We start from the raw sequence: 20732 nt of genomic DNA, 5'->3' as shown, positions 1-20732 counted from the left end.
AAGGGCCCGCTGGCTTACAAAGTGCCAGAAGCAGGGCTGGGCCAGCCGGCCAGAGTTCAGTGTTCTGTCCCTTGGACTTCTAGGGGACACTAGGCTGCTTGGGAAAACCGTGCAGACTGAGATTTTTCAGCAAAGGGGTGGAGCGGTAAAGGCCTTGACACCAAGGGCGAGGCCTTTCTGCAACCGCCAGGTTGGGGAGCTCCGAGAATGTGCCAACAGAGGGCGGAATACTTGGTTCCCTGCTCCAAGCAGTCCCAGTTCCCTGACCTGTGGCCCGCAGCCCTCCGCTGCACCCACTAGATGTGGATCCTTGGGGACACAGGAGCATAGGAAATGGGTGTTCCTAGCCGCAGTGGCGACCCCTGAGAGCACAACTGGGACCGAACCCCCACCCACAGCCATCTAAATCTCGACCCGCGCAGCCCAGGTTTACCCCGCCCCGGGTGCGCTCCCGGCACGTTTCCAGCTGCAGTGGCCACCACCGAGAGCACAACTGGGAAGCCCTCCCCCACCCCCACCAGGAGCCGAACCCTGCCCCGTGCCACGCGGGTTCACCCCGCCCCTGCCGCACTCCCAGCGCGTTTCCAGCTGCAGTGGGGACCCCCGAGAGCACAACTGTTACCGCCCCCCACCCCCTCCCGACCAGAACCCCGACCCGCGCCGCCCGGGATCGCCCCGCCCCTGGCGCGCTCCCGGGGCATTGCCCACTTCCACCAGGGGCTCCTGGTGAGCCCCGTCCCCACGCCCGGTTCCAGGAGAGGATCTCGGACCTCGCTACTGCCGCCAGGTCAAACACGAGGACAATACATCCACCCCACAGAGACAATCCAAGCTGTCTATGATTTAGGGATAAAATGAGGACTACAGAAAGGAAAGATGTCCTGACCTAAGAGGGCCATGAGAGTCTATAGATCCAAACAAAATTGGGTACCAAGGAAACTTTTTTCCTTGGAACCCGGAAAGCTGGTTCTTTGCATATGCAATGACCAACAATTAGCTTGTTACCCAAGCCTGCCTCGCTGCCACCCCCACTACCCCCCCCCCACTCCCCAGGAAAACGGCTCAAAGAAATATTTTAAATCTCAGGCGGAAAACTGGAAGATGTCTTGTCTGTCTGTCTGGATTAAGGTATGTGTCAGTGTGAGCCTTGTGTTCTTTGATAATATTGCACAAGTTCTGAGTTCTGATTTCAATGGTCTCAAGACAAGGCAGCCCTTCCAAATCAAACTGCTGGAAATACAAGAAAACATTGACCTAAATGAATGTCAGAGTCCCGTGAACTGGGAACTAGTCAATATTAAATATCTAGTATTTTTGGTTTTGCTCCTCCACTATAGACATGTCTAAGAGTCAGCAACATTAAGCACAACATGTTCATAGTGCCTAGGTTTCTTTTGAGGTAAAAATTGCTCTATTGTTATATGTGTCACAAGCTTGTCAGCAAGAAAGTACCTGGAAACAGCAACAACCAATGTAAAATATGTAAATGTGATATGAGCTTTTAGATAAACTCTTAACAATAATTATACTCTAAAATATCTGCCTCTCATAGTCTTGATTGAAGGCAGAGGAGAAGGGGATGACAGAGGATAAGATGGTTGGATGGCATCACTGACTCGATGGACATGAGTTTGAGCAAGCCCCTGGAGTTGGTGATGGACACGGAAGCCTGGCGTCCTGCAGGCCACGGGGTCCCAAAGAGTCAGACTCGACTGAGCAACTGAACTGAACTGAACTTACAATCGTTCCTCCAGGTGTTTTCGTTACCTGAGTTTCTATCCTGGTGCTAAACTAAGTGACGACAGTGTATTGAATAGCTAGGTCACTTCCAAATAAATGAAACTTCTTAAACATTCACGACTTGAAAGGACCTCCCTTTTACACAGAAACAAAAGAGATTTTTGACTCTGCATGAATAGTGACTGGCACCATCCGAACATATTAAATGTAAGAAAGCAATTTTTTTGTTTTGTTTTGTTTTGTTCTGTTCTTGCAGGAAGCGGGGTGGGCGCTATTATCACTGATAGGTATGCTCACCAATCTATCAAATGCCAATATAAGAGTGAGTTTTTGGTTGCTGAAGGGAAATGTATGACTTGTTATTACAAGAATGTATGGAATGCAATCACACTTTAAGAAGGAAAACGAAGTGGTTCTGTCTTACAGGTGGCATTTTCAGGACGGGAGAAGCAAAGGAATGGGTACAGAATGGGATACGGAGGTTGTAGGGAAAGTAGGCCCCCAGAAAAGAGTTCTGTGCCTAGCACAAGTTTTCTTGAGATGTTGAACTGCCTTTGCTAATGGAGTTTAAGTTTCTTTACCTCTTAAGTGATCTCTTCTAGGTTGACCTAGAACAGAAATCTTTTGTTAGCTTTGGCTAAGAGGAGAAGTATTGTTTCACGGTGACATATGTGATCCTACCTGACTGTTCTCATCCCCTTTGATATCTATGCACTGCTGCTGCTGCTGCTGCAGCTGCTAAGTGGTTCAGTTGAGGCCGACCCTGTGCCACGCCATAGATGGCAGCCCACCAGGCCCCGCAGTCCCTGGGGTTCTCTAGGCAAGAACACTGGAGTGGGTTGTCATTTCCTCCTCCTATGCATGAAAGTGAAAAGTGAAAATGAAGTCGCTCAGTGGTGTCCGACTCTTAGCCACCCCATGGACTGCAGCCTACCAGGCTCCTCCGTCCTTGGGATTTTCCAGGAGTGGGGTGCCATTGCCTTCTCCCATATCTATGCACAAGCCTGCCTAAATAATTGACTTCTAGCCAACTTTGGGATGCCCATGACCACCCACCCTTACCAGGCAACAGAGAAGAGAAAAACACTTACCGCAGGAGGTTCTGATAAGGAACAAGGAACTAACAAGCTCCCACCTACCAGGAATCTGCAGAGGTCAACAAGAGGTCAACAAGAGATGAGAGACTGCAGTCCAGAGGTCCTAGCTACTTCCATTTAGCAACAAACACCCAGCATAGTCAAAACGATTTCAATGTTAAAGAATAAATAAATAAATAAAAGGACAGAAGTTCTTTGAACACATGTCTGAATTTAGGGGTGAGGCATTACATATGTGTCCCAGGATAATCTTAAAGTGTCAGAAAGTAAAGAAATTAAAGACAACTATCAAGCTGTCCAAACTGATAAAAATGAATGATTACACAGTTTTATCTGTATACATTAGCAGATAATAATCTGAAAAGGAATTTTAAAAAATTCCCTTTCAATAATATCAACATGAATAAAACACTTTGCCATGGATGTAACGAGGATGACAAGACTGGCACACTGGAAATTATACACCCTGGCTGAAAACTATCCTGAATACATGGACAGATATTCCATAACGATGGAAAGACTTAAGATGGCAATACCATGGAATGCATCTTCAATCTGAAATGAAGATTTGATATGATTTGATCGCTCAGAGCTTTTGTGTCATCAAGTGTTATTAAAGTATTAAAGAGATAGAGAAAGCTGCTGACTTAGACTTGAGGCGGGGTGGGGGGGGTAGTAAGAGTACCCCCTGCTGGTCTTTAGCCAGATATTCTACAGGCACTAGCAGTCAGCTAAGGAAAGAAAGGAACTGTTTCAGGGAATGGCACCAGGCCCTTCCCCCACGACATGCATTGAGATAATATTGGCAGCAGGTGAGTCATCCCGGGCCAAAACTTGATTGACATGAATCTTGAAGAAAGGCAGTATTGCAGGCAAATATATCATTTCCTTAACATAGATAAGGAGAACAAGCTAGGAGGAAAACATGCTGTTTTGTTCAAATCGCTTCTGAGCCTTTTGGGGGAACCGACCTGAAGCCAGAGTCTAGCGGAAATACATAGGATATTTACATCGCTTAAGACAAACATTTTCTTAGGAAAAAATGCATTGCTTAGCTCAAGGTTTGTCTGCGAAATTCTTACACATCAGGAGATGGCTCCAAGCTGGGTTTCCACACACAAGAACATCCATGCAAAGGACAAGCCTGCACAGCCCATCTGCCCCCCTCCCCCACAGCCATCAGCATTTCCAAGTGACCTCCTAAGGCCTTCCCCAAAATACAGGGGCACCACTGGGTTTCCTGTTTCCCTCACTTCGAACACTTTTCTTAAAAAAAAAAAAAAAATCCTGCACACTTCTTGATAGAATGCCACAGTGCAAGGAATACAGTCCTTCAATATTTAAACCTCCATTTGCAAAACACTTGGAGCTTGGTTTTGTTTTGTTTTGTTTTTTAATTACACAACCACATAATTTAAAGCTTTTACACGTTCTAATTATTCAGTTCCAAAACACCAAACTTTTATTGCACAGGGTCCTCATGAAAAGGCCCACGCAGCTGGACAACCACAGATTCTGCCATGAAAGGGCAGCAAGGTGCCCTCCCCCCTTCTTTGCTGCCTGGGCGGCCACCAGGGTTTGAAATCCATGCACCCTACTAAGTTTCTAGGGTGCAATCCGTGGACCCTTCCCTTTCCCATCCCAGCAGGTGCTCAAGGGCCCGCTGGCTTATAAAATGCCAGAAGCAGGGCTGGGCCAGCCGGCCAGAATTCAGTGTTCTGTCCCTTGGACTTCCAGCAGACACTAGGCTGCTTGGAAGAACCGCGCAGACTCGGAGATTTTTCAGCAGAGGGGTGGAGCGGTAAAGGCCTTGACCCCAAAGGCAAGGCCTTTCTGCGACCGCCAGGTTGGGGAGCTCCGAGAATGTGCCAACAGACGGCAGAATACTTGGTTCCCTGCTCCACGCAGTCCCAGTTCCCTTACCTGTGGTCCGCAGCCCTCCACTGCACCCACGGGATGGCGATCCTTGGGGACCCAGGAGCAGACGAAATGGCCGTTCCCAGCCGCAGTTGCAACCCCCGAGAGCGCAACTGGGAACCCCTCCCCATCCCCCCCATGAGCCGACCCCCGCCCCGCGCCCCCAGGGTTAGCCCCGCCCCTGCCGCGCTCCCGGCGCGTTCCCAGCCGCAGTGGCGACCCCCAGGAGCACAACTGGGACCGACCCCCACCCAAAGCCATCGGAATCTCGACCCGCGCAGCCCGGGTTTACCCAGTCCCGGGTGCGCTCCCGGCGCATTTTCAGCCTCAGTGTCCACCTCCGAGAGCACAACTGGGAAGCCCGCCCCCACCCCCGCCAGAAGTCGACCCCCGCCCCACGCCGCCCGCGTTCGCCCCGCCCCTGCACGGTCCAGGTGCCTTCCCAGCTTCTAGCGTTCACGCCCGGGTAGGAGCAGGATGTAGGAGTATGGGAGATGTGTCTGGAGCCTGACAGCCTCAGCTCCGCTCTGGCCTGCCCTTTGGACCTAGGAGCCAGGCCAACTTGCAGAGGGCTTAGGGCCCCATTGTATGCAAACTACCAAGGCCTACCGCAAGGAGAGCTCTGTCCGAGGGAAGGGAAGCGCCCCAGGCTGCATTCCCAAGCTGTTGTTTAGCCGCCCAGACTCAGCGCTGCACAGGGGTAATCAGGCTCTCTGTGCCCGCAGCTTCACACACAGGTGTGTCTCCGTAGGAATCAAGAAAGATCCTGACAGAGTGAGGTTCATTAGAGCTATACTAAAGAGCAAAGGCTTGTCCATGTGGTCTTGCCTTCCCCTGTGCCTTTGGGTCTCCAGGCTCGGCCCCAGCTCCGTGGAAACAACCCCTGAGAAAATATCTTCAAGATCCACTTTTCCCAGTGTCTGGGAACCGGGGTTCGTAGGAGGAGAGAAAAGCACGCCTCCATAGGGAACGAAAAGGCAGCCCACCTGCCTGTGTTTTGAAGCCTCTATTTGGAAGGAATGGGTTAGCTTCTCCTAAAGGAGACCTCCAGATCTGCTCAGAAGTCGGTAATTCCAGAGGCAGGGTACTGGTTCCTGACTGCCCTTTGCTAGCCTTGCAAAGATATTCCTAGATTCTAGAGTTATTTTCCATGAAGGAGCAGGCTTCAGGAATGTGTCAGACGGGACTGGCTCCTTATTGACCTCAGCTCAGCTATTGCCTTTCCATTCAAACTAGGACAAGGCCCTACTTTATGAAGGGTTAGGGTCTTCTTCTTTGCAAACTGCCAAGGGCTACAGCAATGAGACCTCTGTCAAGGTGAGGGAAGCCTAAGAGGATGGATTCTCAAGCAGGTGCTTTGCCACAAAGCATCAGCACCCCGCGGAGAGAATCAAGCTCCCTGTGCACCAATGTTGGGAGTGTAGATTCACACACAGAGTTGTCTCTATAGGAGCCAAGAATGTTCCTGAGAGATTAGGTTCACTAAACCTCTCCTACAGAGCATAGACCTGTCCATGTGGTTTTGCCTTCCCCTGTGAGTTGGGTCCTCGAGGTCTGCCACACCTCCGGGGAAACTGTCCCTGAGAAAAGATCTCCAGGAACCGCTTCGCCGAGGCTGGGAAATGCTGTTCACATGAAGTAAGGCAAGCGAATCTCCTGCAGAGTAAAAGAGGCCTTACAGTCCCTGGAGGAGCAGGCTGCCAGAATGTGTGAAACCTGACTGTTGCCTTACTGGCCTCAGCTCCACCATTGCCTGTTCATCCGAGCTAGCACCCAGGCCTACTTGGAAAAGCGTTTGGGTGCAGATTTCTACAAAGTACCAAGGGCTACAGCAGTGAGAATTCTCTCAGCGGTAAGGGAGAGCATTTTATGGATTCTCAAGCTGTTTTCTGAATGACAGCGTCAAAATGAACAGAGAGAATCAGGCTCTCTCTGCCCCTATGTTAGGTACGCAGCTTCACACACAGAGGTGTCTCTGTAGGAGCCAAGAATGCTCCTGAGAGATGAGGTTCACTAGAGGTCTGCTACAGAGCATAGACCTGTCCATGTGGTCTTGCCTTCCCCTGTGAATTTGGGCCCCGGGCTCGGCCCCAGCTCCGTGGAAACAACCCCTGAGAAAATATCTTCAAGATACGCTTTTCCCAGAGGCTGGGAACTGGGGTTCATAGGAGGAGAGAAAAGCAAGCCTCCTTCGGGCACGAAAGGCAGCCAACCTGCCTGTGTTTTGAAGCCTCTATTTGGAAGGAATGGGTTAGCTTCTCCTAAAGGAGACCTCCAGATCTGCTCAGAAGTCGGTAATTCCAGAGGCAGGGTGCTGGTTCCTGACTGCCCTTTGCCAGCCTTGCAAAGACATTCCAACATTCTAGAGTTATATTCCATGAAGGAGCAGGCTTCGGGAATGTGTCAGAGGGGACTGGCTCCTTATTGGCCTCAGCTCAGCTATTGCCTTTCCATTCAAACTAGGACAAGGGCCTACTTTATGAAGGGTAAGGGTCTTCTTCTTTGAAACTGCCAAGGGCTACAGCAATGAGACCTCTGTCAAAGCGAGGGAAGCCTAAGAGGATGGATTCTCAAGCAGGTGCTTTACTACAAAGCATCAGCACCCCACGGAGAAAACCAAGATCCCTGTTCCCCAATGTTGGGAGTGTAGCTTCACACACAGAGTTGACTCTATAGGAGCCAAGAATGTTCCTGAGAGATTAGGTTCACTAAACCTCTCCTACAGAGCATAGACCTGTCCATGTGGTTTTTCCTTCCCCTGTGAGTTGGGTCCCCGAGGTCCGCCACACCTCCGGGGAAACTGTCCCTGAGAAAAGATCTCCAGGAACCGCTTCACTGAGGCTGGGAAACGCTGTTCACAGGAAGTAAGGCAAGCGAATCTCCTGCAGAGAAAAAGAGGCCTTACTGTCCCTGGAGGAGCAGGCTGCCAGAGTGTGTGAAACCTGACTGTTGCCTTACTGGCCTCAGTTCCACCATTGCCTGTTCCTCCGAACTAGGACCCAGGCCTATTTGGAGAAGCGTTTGGGTGCGGATTTCTACAAAGTGCCAAGGGCTACAGCAGTGAGAATTCTCTCAGCGGTAAGGGAGAGCATTTTATGGATTCTCAAGCTGTTTTCTGAACGACAGGGTCAAAATGAACTGAGAGAATCAGGCTCTCTGTGCCCCTATGTTAGGTACGCAGCTTCACACACAGAAGTGTCTCTATAGGAGCCAAGAATGTTCCTGAGAGATGAGGTTCACTAGAAGTCTGCTACAGAGCATAGACCTGTCCATATGGTTTTGCCTTGCCCTGTGAATTGGGTCCCCGAGGTCCGCCCCAGCTCAGGGGAAGGAGCCCCTGAGAAAAGATCTCCAGGGACCGCTATTCCCCCAGGCTGGCAAACGCAGTTCACAGGAGGTAACACAAGCGAGCCTCCTGCAAGGCACAACAGGCCTTAGTCTCCCTGGACGATCAGGCTGCCAGAGTGTGTGAGACCTGACTGGTGCCTTACTGGCCTCAGCTCCGCCATTGCATGTTCCTCCGAACTAGGACCCAGGCCTACAAGAGAAGGGTTTGGGTATGGATTTCTAAATACTGCCAAGGGGTATAGCAATGAGAACTGTGTCACGGGTAAGGAAGAGCAGTGTATGGATTTTCAAGCTGTTGTTTGAACGACAGCTTCAAAGCTGCACAGAGAGAATCAGACTCTGTGTCTCCATGTTCGGTACACAGCTTCACAGACAGGGGTGTCTCCATAGGAAACAAGAACGTTCCTGACAGAGTGAAGTTCACTAGAGCTCTCCAAGAGAGCAAAGACTTGTCCATGTGGTTTTTCTTCCCCTGTGCGTTTGGGGCTCCAGGCTCGGCCCCAGCTCCGTGGAAACAAACCCTGAGAAAAGATCTTCAAGATCCGCTTTTCCCAGAGGCTGGGATGTGGGGTTCATAGGAGGCGGGAAAAGCAGGCCTCCTTCAGAGAGCAAGAGGCAGCCAAGCGGCCTGCGTTTGGAAGCCTCTATTTGGAAGAATGGGTTAGCTTCCCCTAAGGGAGACCTCCAGATCTGTTCAGAAGTCGGTAATTCCAGAGGCAGGGTGCAGGCTCCTGACTGCCCTTTGCCAGCCTTGCAGAGACATTCCTAGATTACAGCGTTATTTTCCATGAAGGAGCAGGCTTCAGGATTATGTCAGACTTGACTGGCGCCTTATTGGCCTCAGCTCAGCTTTTGCCTTTCCTTTCAAACTAGGACAAGGGCCCACTTTATGAAAGGTAAGGGTCCTCTTCTTTCCAAACTCCCAAGGGCTACAGCAATCAGACCTCTGTCAAGGCGAGGGAAGCGTAAGCTGATGGATTCTCAAGCAGGTGCTTTGCCACAAAGCATCAGCACCCCACGGAAAGAATCTGGCTCCCTTTGCCCCTACGTTGCGTGTGTAGCTACACGCACAGAGGTGTCTCAATAGGAGCCAAGAATGTTCCTGAGAGAGGAGGTTCACTGTTGGGGGCCAGAGTGAGGCACTCCGCCCATGGCAAAGGTCATGAGGAAGGAGGCTCGACATACGCAAAGGCGGGATCGAGCCTCAGGAGTCCCCCTGGAAATCCTCGAGCATCTACCCCCATAACCAGAGCCTGCCTACCTTACTACTTTGTGCTCTCACCTACACCTCTGACTTTACGGGGGCTGTCCCCCACCACCTCTTTCGGAGAAGGAGTTAACCTAGAGCTCCAGTTGATAAAAACCCCTGGGTGTGACAAGAGTGTTTTAACCTACAAACTCCTCTGAAGGTTCTCTAGCCTGCCTGACAGGCTTGTCCGGCCACATGTGATTGCTCACAGCCTCCCAACCATGAGAGGCACGAGATGCTTTAAACCTTCTAAAAACAGGTTCCTTAGAAAAGTTAGAAAATTATTAGTATAAGTATAATGGGCTGATTAGAAATCATATTGGTGAAGGGTTTTTCATTTGTTGAGCTGATGTTTACTGCTAAGTCTCCACATCCCCTGCCCTTATACACATTAATGAATATATAGAAGAAATAAGTATTAACCTTTGATATAAATCATGTTAGACCTTAGGCTAAGTAAATTCTTTCCTTAACTAAAACCCACTACACCCTCACCCTATAAGAATGTAACTTTATTTGGGTGGCGTCTGTTTTAAGAATAATCACCCCTGGAGAAATAAGTGTCCTGGTTGACTGACCGCTGTCACAAGGAGAGGGTCGTAAATTGTCAGCAGGCCCCCCGGCCACAAGATGATGTAACACCCCTAAGACCTCTGTATACTTTTGTATGAAGCACCTGACTTTGATAAAAGTCAGGAATGCTGACCCCACGTGACTTCTGCATAACATCTCAGTGTATAAAAGTAGACCATGGAAAATAAAGAATTGGGATCAGTTTCTCGAAATACTGGTCTCCCCATGTCTCTCTCTCTCTCTCACTCTGGTTGAGTCTCCATCTGGAGCGCGGAACCCACCAAGCTTACTAATTTTGCCTGGGCTTCTAAGATCCGACCGGGGAGGCCTCAGTGTCTCCTCTCCTTCGGGAGAACGGAAGGACGCCTGCGGCCTACGTAAGTGGTGCAAGCTTCTTGTCTTGAAGTTTTATTGGTCCCCCGCGTAAACCAAGCTACTCAGCCTCTTTTCTCCACTGAATTTTCCTACTGAGCTATCCTCATTTTATTACTCTTTATATCCTTAATTAACGTTTAATTAAGCAGTTGTTCCCTGACCCTCGCCTACGCCGTCTCTGCTTCAAATACCCTGGATCAGCTGGGGCTGGACCCCGGCAGTTCACTAGAGATCTCCTACAGAGCATAGACCTGTCCATTTGGTTTTGCCTTCCCCTGTGAGTTGGGTCCCCGAGGTCCGCCCCAACTCCGGGGAAACAGCCCCTGAGAAAAGATCTCCAGGAACTGCTTTCCGCCCAGGCTGGGAAACGCTGTTCACAGGAAGTAAGGCAAGCGAGCCTCCTGAAGGGAAATAGAGGCCTTACTGTCCCTGGAGGAGCAGGCTGCCAGAGTGTGTGACACCTGACTGGTGCCTTACTGGCCTCAGCTCCGCTATTGCATGTTCATCTAAACTTGAACCCAGGCCTACTTGGAGAAGTGTTTGTGTGCCGATTTCCAGAAACTGCGAAGGGCTACAGCAATGATAACTCTCTCAGTGGTAAGGGAGAGCATTGTGTGGATTCTCAATTTGTTGTTTGAACGACAGCGTCAAAGCTGCACAGAGAGAATCAGGTCTCTGTGTCTCTATGTTGGCAATGCAGCTTCCCACACAGAGATGTCCCCGTTGGAGCCAAGAACATTCCCCATAGACTGAGGTTCACTAGAGCACTCCTAGAGAGCAAAGACTTATCCATGCGGTTTTCCCTTCCCCTGTGCGTGCGGGTCTCTGGGATCAGCCCCTGCTCCTTGGAAACAGCCTCTGAGAAAAGATCTCCAAGAACCTCTTATCACCCAGGCTGGGAAGTGGAGTTCACAGGAGATGGGATAAGCAAGCTTCCTTCGGCAAGAAGAGACAGCCAACCGGCCTGTGTTTGGAAGCCTATATTTGCAAGGAATGGGTTAGTTTCTCCTGACCGAGACCGCCAGATGTGCTGAGAAGATAGAAATTCCAGAGGCAGGGTCGAGGTTCCTGACTGCCCTTTGCCAGCCTTGCAAAGACATTCCCAGATTCTAACGTTATTTTCCATGAAGGAGCAGGCATCGGGAATATGTCAGACTTGACTGGCGCCTTACTGGCCTCAGCTCAGCTACTGCCTTTCCATTCAAACAAGGACAAGGGCCTACTTGGTGAAGAGTAAGGGTCTGCTTCTTTCCAAACTGCCAAGGACTACAGCAATGAGACCTCTGTCAAGGTGAGGGAAGCCTATGCGGATGGATTCTTAGCAGGTGCTTTGCCACAAAGCATCAGCACCCACGGAGAGAATCAGACTCCCTTTGCCACTATGTTGGGTGTGTAGCTTCATGCACAGAGGTGTCTCTGTAGAAGCCAAGAATGTTCCTGAGAGATGAGGTTCACTAGAGCTCTCCTACAGAGCATAGACCTGTCCATGTGGTTTTGTCTTCCCCTGTGAGTTGGGCCCCCGAGGTCCGACCCAGCTCCAGGGAAACAGCCCCTGAGAAAAAATCTCCAGGAACAGCTTTGCGCCCAGGCTGGGAAATGCAGTTCACAGGAGGCAAGGCAAGCGAGCCTCCTGCAGGGAAAAAGAGGCCTTACTGCTCCTGGACGATCAGGCTGCAAGAGTGTGTGAGACCTCACTTGTGCCTTACTGGCCTCAGCTCCGCCGTTGCCTGTTATTCCGAGCTAGGACCCAGGCCTACTTGGAGAAGGGTTAGGGTGCGGATTTCTACAAACTGTCAAGGACGACAGCAATGAGAATTCTCTTAGCAGTAAGGGAGAGCATTGTATGGATTCTCAAGCTGTTGTTTGAATGACAGCTTCAAAGCTACACAGAGAGAATCAGGCTCTCTGTTCCCCTATTTTGGCTGTGCAGCTTCACACACAGAATTTGACTCTGTTGGAGCCAGAAATATTCCTGAAAGACTTAGGCTCACCAAAGCTGTCCTCCAGAGCAAAGACATTGGATGTGGTTTTGCCTTCCCTTGTCAGTATGGGTCCCCTAGCTTGGCCCCAGCTCCGGGGATACAGCCTCTGAAAAAAATCTTCCAAGAAGCGATTTTCCTCCAGGCTGTTAAGCGGAATTCGCAGTTTGCAAGTTAAGGAAGCCTGCTTCGTGGAAGAGCAAGCAGCCAACTGGCCCTGTGTTAGGAAGCCTGTATTTGAAAGGAATGGGTTAGCTTCTACAGCGGGAGAACCTCAGATCTGCTCAGGGGACTGAAATACTAGAGTCAGGGTCGAGGTTCTCCCTTGTCCTTTGCGCACCTTGCAAAGACATTCCTAGCTTCTAGCGTTAGTGTCCCTGTAGTAGCAGGCTGCAGGAGCGTGTGATAAATGACTGCCGCGTTCCTGTCCTCAGCTCCGCTATTGACTTTCTATTCGAACTAGAACCCAGGCCTACTTTGAGAGGGGTTAGGGTCCAGTGTTTTCAAACTGCCAAGGGCTACGGCAATGCGAGCTCTGTCAGAGGTAAGAAAAGAGCAATTGGTTGGATTCTTCAGCTGCTGCGTGGCTGCACAGCTTCCGCGCCGCATGGAGAGCATGAGGCTCCTTGTGGCCCTATTTTGGGTATGCAGCAACATGCACACAGAATGTCTGTGTTCACTTATGTACAGGCTTATGAACACTAGAGCTCTCCTACAGAGCAAAGACCACTCAGTGGGCTCCAAGAGATACCTGTCGCGACTCGAGAAGAGAGTGGAGTCCTTTGCTTCCCCTCGAGATGAGGCCTGACTCCCCGGGTGAGTATGGAATGCAACCCCAAATCCCTGTCGCCTATGGAGAGGAACATTAAGTCCTGGATACAAGCCTAGATGAGGTCTAGTTTGCCCTTCAGTGAATGGAGCCCAATCCACAGCTCTCCCTGGCAACTCGAATGGAAGATTAGACTTCCTGGGCCAACACAAGAGGAAGCCTGAATTCCCCGTCGTAACTCGAGAATCCCACCGCAACTCGAGAAAAACCACGTGCTTCCCTCGTCATCGCAAGATGAGGCCCTTTGTCCGCTACAGCATCTCAAGAGAACTCCCACGTTCCATCCTGAAGTGCGAAACGGTACTTGGCACCCTTGATGCGACCCCAAAAGTTCCGCGACATACCAGACTCACTCAAGGGGAACACCGAGGTTCCCGGCACCACTTCATCTGAGCCCCTTCTCCTCTCCTGATTGCGACAGGAGGGTCGACTCCCCTTCTCTGTCTGCAAGGGGTTCCCGACCTTCCGGGCGCACCTCAGGATGAGGCCGGTCTCATGAGGAAGTTCGAGACGTAGCCTCGTGGGTGGTGCCACATGTCGAAAGACCCCAATTTCACGGTCCACTCTTGAAAAGAACCCGATGCCAGCACACCTCTTTGAAGGAAAACCTGTGGATGAAGGCACAACACGAAGGGGCACTGACACCCGCGTGCATCGTCCAGAAAAACCCGCAGGTCCCACAGACATTTCGACAAGTGGCCTGTCACCCTGTAAGCAACTCGAAAGGCAAACGAAGGTCCATTCCTCAACAGAAGACTAGGTGTGACTCTCTTGTCCCTACTCTGCAGGGACCATGGGATCCGAGTCAGAAACGGAGAGGAAGCCTGAGGTTCCTGCGTCCACTCGAGATGAAGCCCTCTTCCATTGCACCACAACCAGTGGAGTCCCGAGAGGCCCCTACCAACTCCACAGTATCCCTGAGTTCTCAGAGGCACAATGAGAAGCTCCCTGAGGTCACAGGCACAAGTTGAGGGAACCCTGGGTTTTCTGCCGTGACTCGAGAAAGACCTCGAGAGTGCTTCAAAATGTGTTGAGTCGCGACTCCCCTACCATGACTCGAGAGCCATGACACGCTCCCCCTCGCCAGGCGCATGGAGACCTGACTAACCTGGCACTGCACGAGAGGCTCCATGAGTTCCTCATAGTACCTGGTGAGGAAACCCACACTGGCGCGGCGGCTCGAGGAAACACATGAGACACCCCGGTCATCGCGAGATGAGGGCCTTATTTTCCTGCATGGCCTGGAGACCAATCACGGGTCCTCTCTCCAAACTGAAGAGGAGGCTGGACTCCCTTGAGGCCGCTCAGGGGGCTCCAAGAGATCCGCGTCGCAACTCGAGAGGAGAGCGGAGTCCTTGGCTTCCCCTCGAGATGAGGCCTGACTCCCCGGGGGAGCCTGGAATGGAACCCCGAGATCCCAGCCTTCCCTGGAGAGGAATATTAGGTCCCGGACACACGCCTAGGTGAGATCTCTTGGCCCCTGCAGTGACTCGAGCGCAACCCCCAGCTTTCCCTCGAAACTCGAGGGGAAGATTGGGCTTCCCAGGGCCAACCCAAGAGGAAGCCTGAGACCCCGTCGTAACTCGAGAATCCCGCCGCAACTCGAGAAAAACCACGTGGTTCCCTCCTCTTGGCAAGATGAGGCCCTTGCCCTCCACAGCGTCTCAAGGGAAGTCCCCTGTTCCACCCTGAAGGGCGAAACGGTCCCTGACAGCCTTCCTGCGACCCCCAAAAGTCCCCCGACACGCCGGGTTCCCCCGAGGACAACACAGAGGGTCCCGGCACCGCTTCCTCTGAGCCCCTTCTCCCCTCCTGATCGCGACAGGAGAGGTGATTCCACTGCGTGGTCTGGAAGGGGTTCCCGGCCTTCCCGGCGCACCTCAGGATGAGGCCGGTCTCACGAGGAAATTCGAGACGAGCCACGTGGGTGGGGCCACATGCCGAATGCCCCCGATTCCCCGGTCCGCTATTGAGAAGGACCCGAGGCCCGGACCCCTCTTCGAAGGAAACACTGTGGGTGAAGGCACAACACGAAGGGGCACTGCCACCCCCGTGCATCGTCCGCAAAGACCCGCGGGTTCCACACACAGCTCGACGAGGGGCCTGAGACCCCCTGAGCAACTCGAGAGGCCAGCGGGGTTCCCTTCCTCAGACAAGACGAGGCCTGACTCTCCTGTCCCAACTCTGCAGGGACCCTGCGGTCGGAGTCCGAAACGGAGAGAAAGCCTGAGGTTCCTGCCTCCCCTCGAGGTGAGGCCCTCTTCCGTTGCACCAGACCAGCGGAGTCCTGAGGGGCCCCGCCACCTCCACAGGATCCCTCGCCTCTCAGAGGCACCCTGGGAAGTTCCCTAAGGTCCCCGGCAGAAGGCGAGGGAAACGAGGGTTTCCCGCCGCCTCCCGAGAAAGACCTCGAGAGTCCTTCTTCAACGCGTCTCGAGGCCCTAGTCCCCTCCCGTGACTCGAGAGCCAGGACGCGCTCCCCCTCGCCACGCGCATGGAGACCTGCCTTCCCTGGCGCCGCACGAGAGGCTCCCTGAGATCCTAGTCGTGCCTCGGGAGAAAACCCCCCCGGGGGCCGCAGCTCGAGGAAACCCCTGAGACGCCCCCGTCCTCGCGAGCTGAGGGCCTTCTTTTCCTGCATGGCCTGGAGGGCAATCCCGGGTCCTCTCTCCAAACGGAAGAGGAGGCTGGACTCCCTTGAGGCCGCTCAGGGGGCTCCAAGAGACCCGCGTCGCGACTCGAGAGGAGAGCGGAGTCCTTGGCTTCCGCTCGAGACGAGGCCTGACTCCCCAGGGGAGCCTGGAATGCAACCCCGAGATCCCTGCCTTCCCTGGAGAGGAATATTACGTCCCGGACACACGCCTAGGTGAGGTCTCTTCGGCCCTTCAGTGACTCGAGCGCAACCCCCAGCTTTCCCTCGCAACCCGAGGGGAAGATTGGGCTTCCCAGGGCCAACCCAAGGGGAAGGCTGAGATCCCCGTCATAATTCTAGAATCCCGCTGCAACTGATGAAAAACCACGTGGTTCCCACCTCTTGGCAAGATGAGGCCCTTGTCCGCGACGGCGTCTCAAGGGAAGTCCCCTGTTCCGCCCTGAAGGGCGAAACGGTCCCTGACAGCCTTCCTGCGAACCCCAAGTGTCCCGTGACACGCCGGGTTCCCCCGAGGGGAACACCGAGGGTCCTGGCACCGCTTCCTCTGAGCCCCTTCTCCCCTCCTGATCGCGACAGGAGAGGCGATTCCCCTGCGTGGTCTGGAAAGGGTTCCCTGCATTCCCGGCACACCTCAGGATGAGGCCGGTCTCACGAGGAAATTCGAGACCAGCCACGTGGGTGGTGACACATGCCGAACGCCCCCGATTCCCCGGTCCGCTCTTGAGAAGGACCCGAGGCCCGGACCCCTCTTCGAAGGCAACACTGTGGGTGAAGGCACAACACGAGGGGCACTGCAACCCCCGTGCATCGTCCGCAAAGACCCGCGGGTTCCACACACAGCTCTACGAGGGGCCTGAGACCCCCTGAGCAACTGGAGAGGCCAGCGGCGTTCCCTTCCTCAGACAAGACGAGGCCTGACTCTCGTGTCCCAACTCTGCAGGGACGCTGCGGTAGGAGTCCGAAACGGAGAGGAAGCCTGAGGTTCCTGCCTCCCCTCGAGGTGAGGCCCTCTTCCGTTGCGCCAGACCCAGCGGAGTCCCGAGGGGCCCCGCCACCTCCACAGGATCCCTCGCATCTCAGAGGCACCCTGGGAAGTTCCCTAAGGTCCCCGGCAGAAGGCGAGGGAAACGAGGGTTTCCCGCCGCCCCCCGAGAAAGACCTCGAGAGTCCTTCAATGCGTCTCGAGGCCCTAGTCCCCTCCCATGACTCGAGAGCCAGGACGCGCTCCCCCTCGCCACGCGCATGGAGACCTGACTTCCCTGGCGCCGCACGAGAGGCTCCCTGAGATCCTCGTCGTGACTCGGGAGAAAACCGCCACGGGCGCCGCAGCTCGAGGAAACCCTTGAGACGCCCCCGTCCTTGCGAGCTGAGGGCCTTCTTTTCCTGCATGGCCTGGAGAGCAATCCCGGGTCCTGTCTCCAAACTGAAGAGCAGGCTGGACTCCCTTGAGGCCGCTCAGGGGGCTCCCAGAGACCCGCGTCGCGACTCGAGAGGAGGGCAGAGTCCTTGGCTTCCCCTCGAGACGAGGCCTGACTCCCCAGGGGAGCCTGGAATGCAACCCCGAGATCCCTGCCTTCCCTGGAGAGGATTATTAGGTTCTGGACACACGCCTAAGTGAGGTCTCTTCGGCCCTGCAGTGACTCGAGCGCAACCCCCAGCTTTCCCTCTCACTCCAGGGGAAGATTGGGCTTCCCAGGGCCAACCCAAGAGGAAGCCTGAGATCCCCGTCGTAACTCGAGAATCCCGCCGCAACTCGAGGAAAACCACGTGGTTCCAACGTCTTTGCAAGATGAGCCTCTTGCCCGCTATGGCGTCTCAAGGGAAGTCCCAGTTTCCGTCCTGAAGTGCGAAACAGTACCTGACACCTTTCATGCGACCCCCAGAAGTTCCCCGACACACCGGGTTCCCTCGAGGGAAACACTGAGGGTCCCGACACCACTTCATCTGAGCCCCTTCTCCCCTCCTGTTGGCGACAGGAGTGTCGATTCCCCTGCGTGGTCTGGAAGGGATTCCCGGCCTTCCCGGCGCATCTCAGGATGAGGCCGTCCGCGCGAGGAAATTCGAGATGAGCCACGGGGGTGGTGCCACATGCCTATCGACCTCGATTTCCCGGTCCACTCTTGAGAAGAACCTGTTGCACGGACACCTCTTCGAAGGCAACCCTGTGGGTGAAGGCACAACACGAAGGGGTACTGACACTCCCGTGCATCGTCCAGAAACACCCTTGGGTTCCACACACAGCTCGAAGAGGGGCCTGAGACCCCCTGAGCAACTCGAGAGGCAAGCGGAGTTCCCTTCCTCAGACAAGACGAGGCCTAACTCTCCGCTCCCATCTCTGCAGGGACCCTGAGGTCGGAGGGTCGGAGTCAGAAACAGAGAGGAAGCCTGAGGTTCCTGCCTCCCCTCGAGATGAGGCCCTCTTCCATTGCGCCAACCACAGCGGAGTCCCGAGAGGCCCCGCTAACTCCACAGCATCCCTCACCTCTCAGGGGCACCCTGGGAAGTTCCCTCAGGTCCCCTGCAGAAGTCGAGGGAAATGAGGGTTTCATGCCACCACTCGAGAAAGACCTCAATAGTCCTTCTTCAAAGTGTTTTGAGGCCCTTGTCCCCTCTCTGGACTAGAGAGCAATGATGCGCTCCCCCTCGCCTCGCGCATGCAGACCTGGCTTCCCTGGCGCCGCACGAGAGGCTCCCTGAGGTCCTCGTCGTGCCTCGGGAGAAAACCCCCACAGGCGCCGCAGTTCGAGGAAACCCCTGAGACGCCCCCGTCCTCGCGAGCTGAGGGACTTCTTTTCCTGCCTGGCCTGGAGAGCAATCCCGAGTCCTCTCTCCAAACTGAAGAGTAGGATGGATTCCCTTGAGGCGACTCAGTGGGCTCCAAGAGATCCGCGTCGCGGCTCGAGAGGAGAGCGGAGTCCTTGGCTTCCCCTCGAGGCGAGGCCTGACTCCCCGGGGGAGTCTGGAGTGCAATCCCGAGATCCTTGTCTTCCCTTGAGAGGAATATTAGGTCCTGGACACACGCCTAGATGAGGTCTCTTTGGCCTTGCATTGATTCGAGCACAACATCCAGCTTTCCCTCGCAACTCGAAGGGAAGTTTGGGCTTCCCATGGCCAACACAAGAGGAAGCCTGATATCCACGTCGTAACTCGAGAATCCCGCCGCAACTCGAGAAAAACCACGTGCTTCCATCGTCTTCGCAGCATGAGGCCCTTGCCCGCCACAGCGTCTCAAAAGAAGTCCCACGTTCCTACTGAAGTGCAAATCGGTACTTGGCACCCATGATGGCACCCCCAAAGTTCCCCAACATACAGGCCTCACTCGAGGGTAACACCCATGTTCCCCGCACCACATCATTTGAGCCCCTTCTCCCCTCCTGATTGCAACAGGAGTGTCTTTTCTCCTGCTTTGTGTGGAAGGGGCTACCGATCTTCCCAGCGCACATCAGGATGAGGCCTGTCTCACGAGGAAATTGGAGATGTAGCCTCGTGGGTGGTGCCACATGCGGAAATACCCCATTTCCTGGTCAGCTATTAATAAGAACCCGATGCCCGTACACGTCTTGGAATGCATCCCGTAGGATGAAGGCACAACAAGGAGGGACCCTGAACACCCGTGCATCTTTTGGAAAATTCTGCAGGTTCCACATACAGCTCGACAAGTGACCTGTTACCTCGTGAACAACTCGAGAGGCAAGCTAAGTTTCATTTCTCCACAGAATACGAGGCCTGACTCTCCTGTCCCAACTCTGCAGGAATCCTGAGATCGGAGTCTGAAATGGAGAGGAACCCTGAGGTTCCTTCCTCAACACGAGATGAGGCCCTCTTGTATTATACCACACCCAGTGGAGTCCCGAGAGGCCCCTCCCAAATCCACAGTATCAGTGTCTTCTCAGAGGCACCCTGAGCAACTCCCTGAGGTCACCGGCACAAGTCGAGGGAACACAGGGTATCCTGCCGCAACGCGAGAAAGACCTCAAGAGTCCGTCTTCAACGCGTCTTGAGGCCGGATTCCCCTACCATGACTCGAGAGCAATGACACGCTCCCCCTCGCCATGCGCATGGACACCTGACTTCCCTGGCACCACATGAGAGGCTCCGTGAGCTCCCCGTCATACCTCGTGAGAAACCCCACACTGGCGCCGCAGCTCGGGAAAACCCACCGTCATCGCGAGATTGGGGACTTCTTTTCCTGCCTGACCTGGAGAGCAATCCCTGGTCTTTTCTCCAAACTTCACAGGAGGCTTTACTCCCTTTAGGCCACTCAATGGGCTCCAAGAGATACCTGTCGCGACTTGAGAGGAGAGCAGAGTACTTTGTTTCCCCTCGAGACGAGGCCTTACCTCGGGTGAGTCTGGAATGCAACCCCGAGATCCCTGTTGCCCCTGGAGAGGAACATTATGTCCTGGACAAAAGCCTAGATGAGGTCTATTTTGCCCTACAGTGACTCGAGAGCAACACCCATCTCTCCCTCGCAATTCGAATGGAAGATTGGTCTTCATTGGGCCAACACAAGAGGAAGTCTGAATTTCCCGTTGTAACTCGAGAATCCCACCGCAACTCTTAAAAACCACGTGGTTCCCCATTCATCGCAATATGAGGCCTTTGCCCGCTACAGAGTCTCAAAAGAAGTCCCATGTTTCGTCATAAAGTTCGAAATGCTACTTGGCACCCTTGATGCGACCCCAAAAGTTCCCCAATATACCGGTCTCACTCCAAGGGAACACCGAAGTTCCTGGCACCACTTCATTTGTGCCCCTTCTCCCCTCCTGATCACGGCAGGAAGGTCGATCCCCCTGCTTTGTCTAGAAGGCGTTCCCGACCTTCATGGTGCACCTCAGGATGAGGACAGTCTCACGAAGAAATTCGAGACGTAGCCTCGTGTTGGTGCCACGTGCCAAAAGACCCCGATTTCTCGGTCTTGCTCTTGATAAGGACCCGATGCCCAAACACCTCTTCTAAGGCAACCCTGTGG

This window comes from Bubalus kerabau, unplaced genomic scaffold (genome assembly GCF_029407905.1).
Source record: "Bubalus kerabau isolate K-KA32 ecotype Philippines breed swamp buffalo unplaced genomic scaffold, PCC_UOA_SB_1v2 scaffold_36, whole genome shotgun sequence".
Taxonomy (NCBI): Eukaryota; Metazoa; Chordata; class Mammalia; order Artiodactyla; family Bovidae; genus Bubalus; species Bubalus kerabau.
This window is presented reverse-complemented; position numbering follows the sequence as displayed.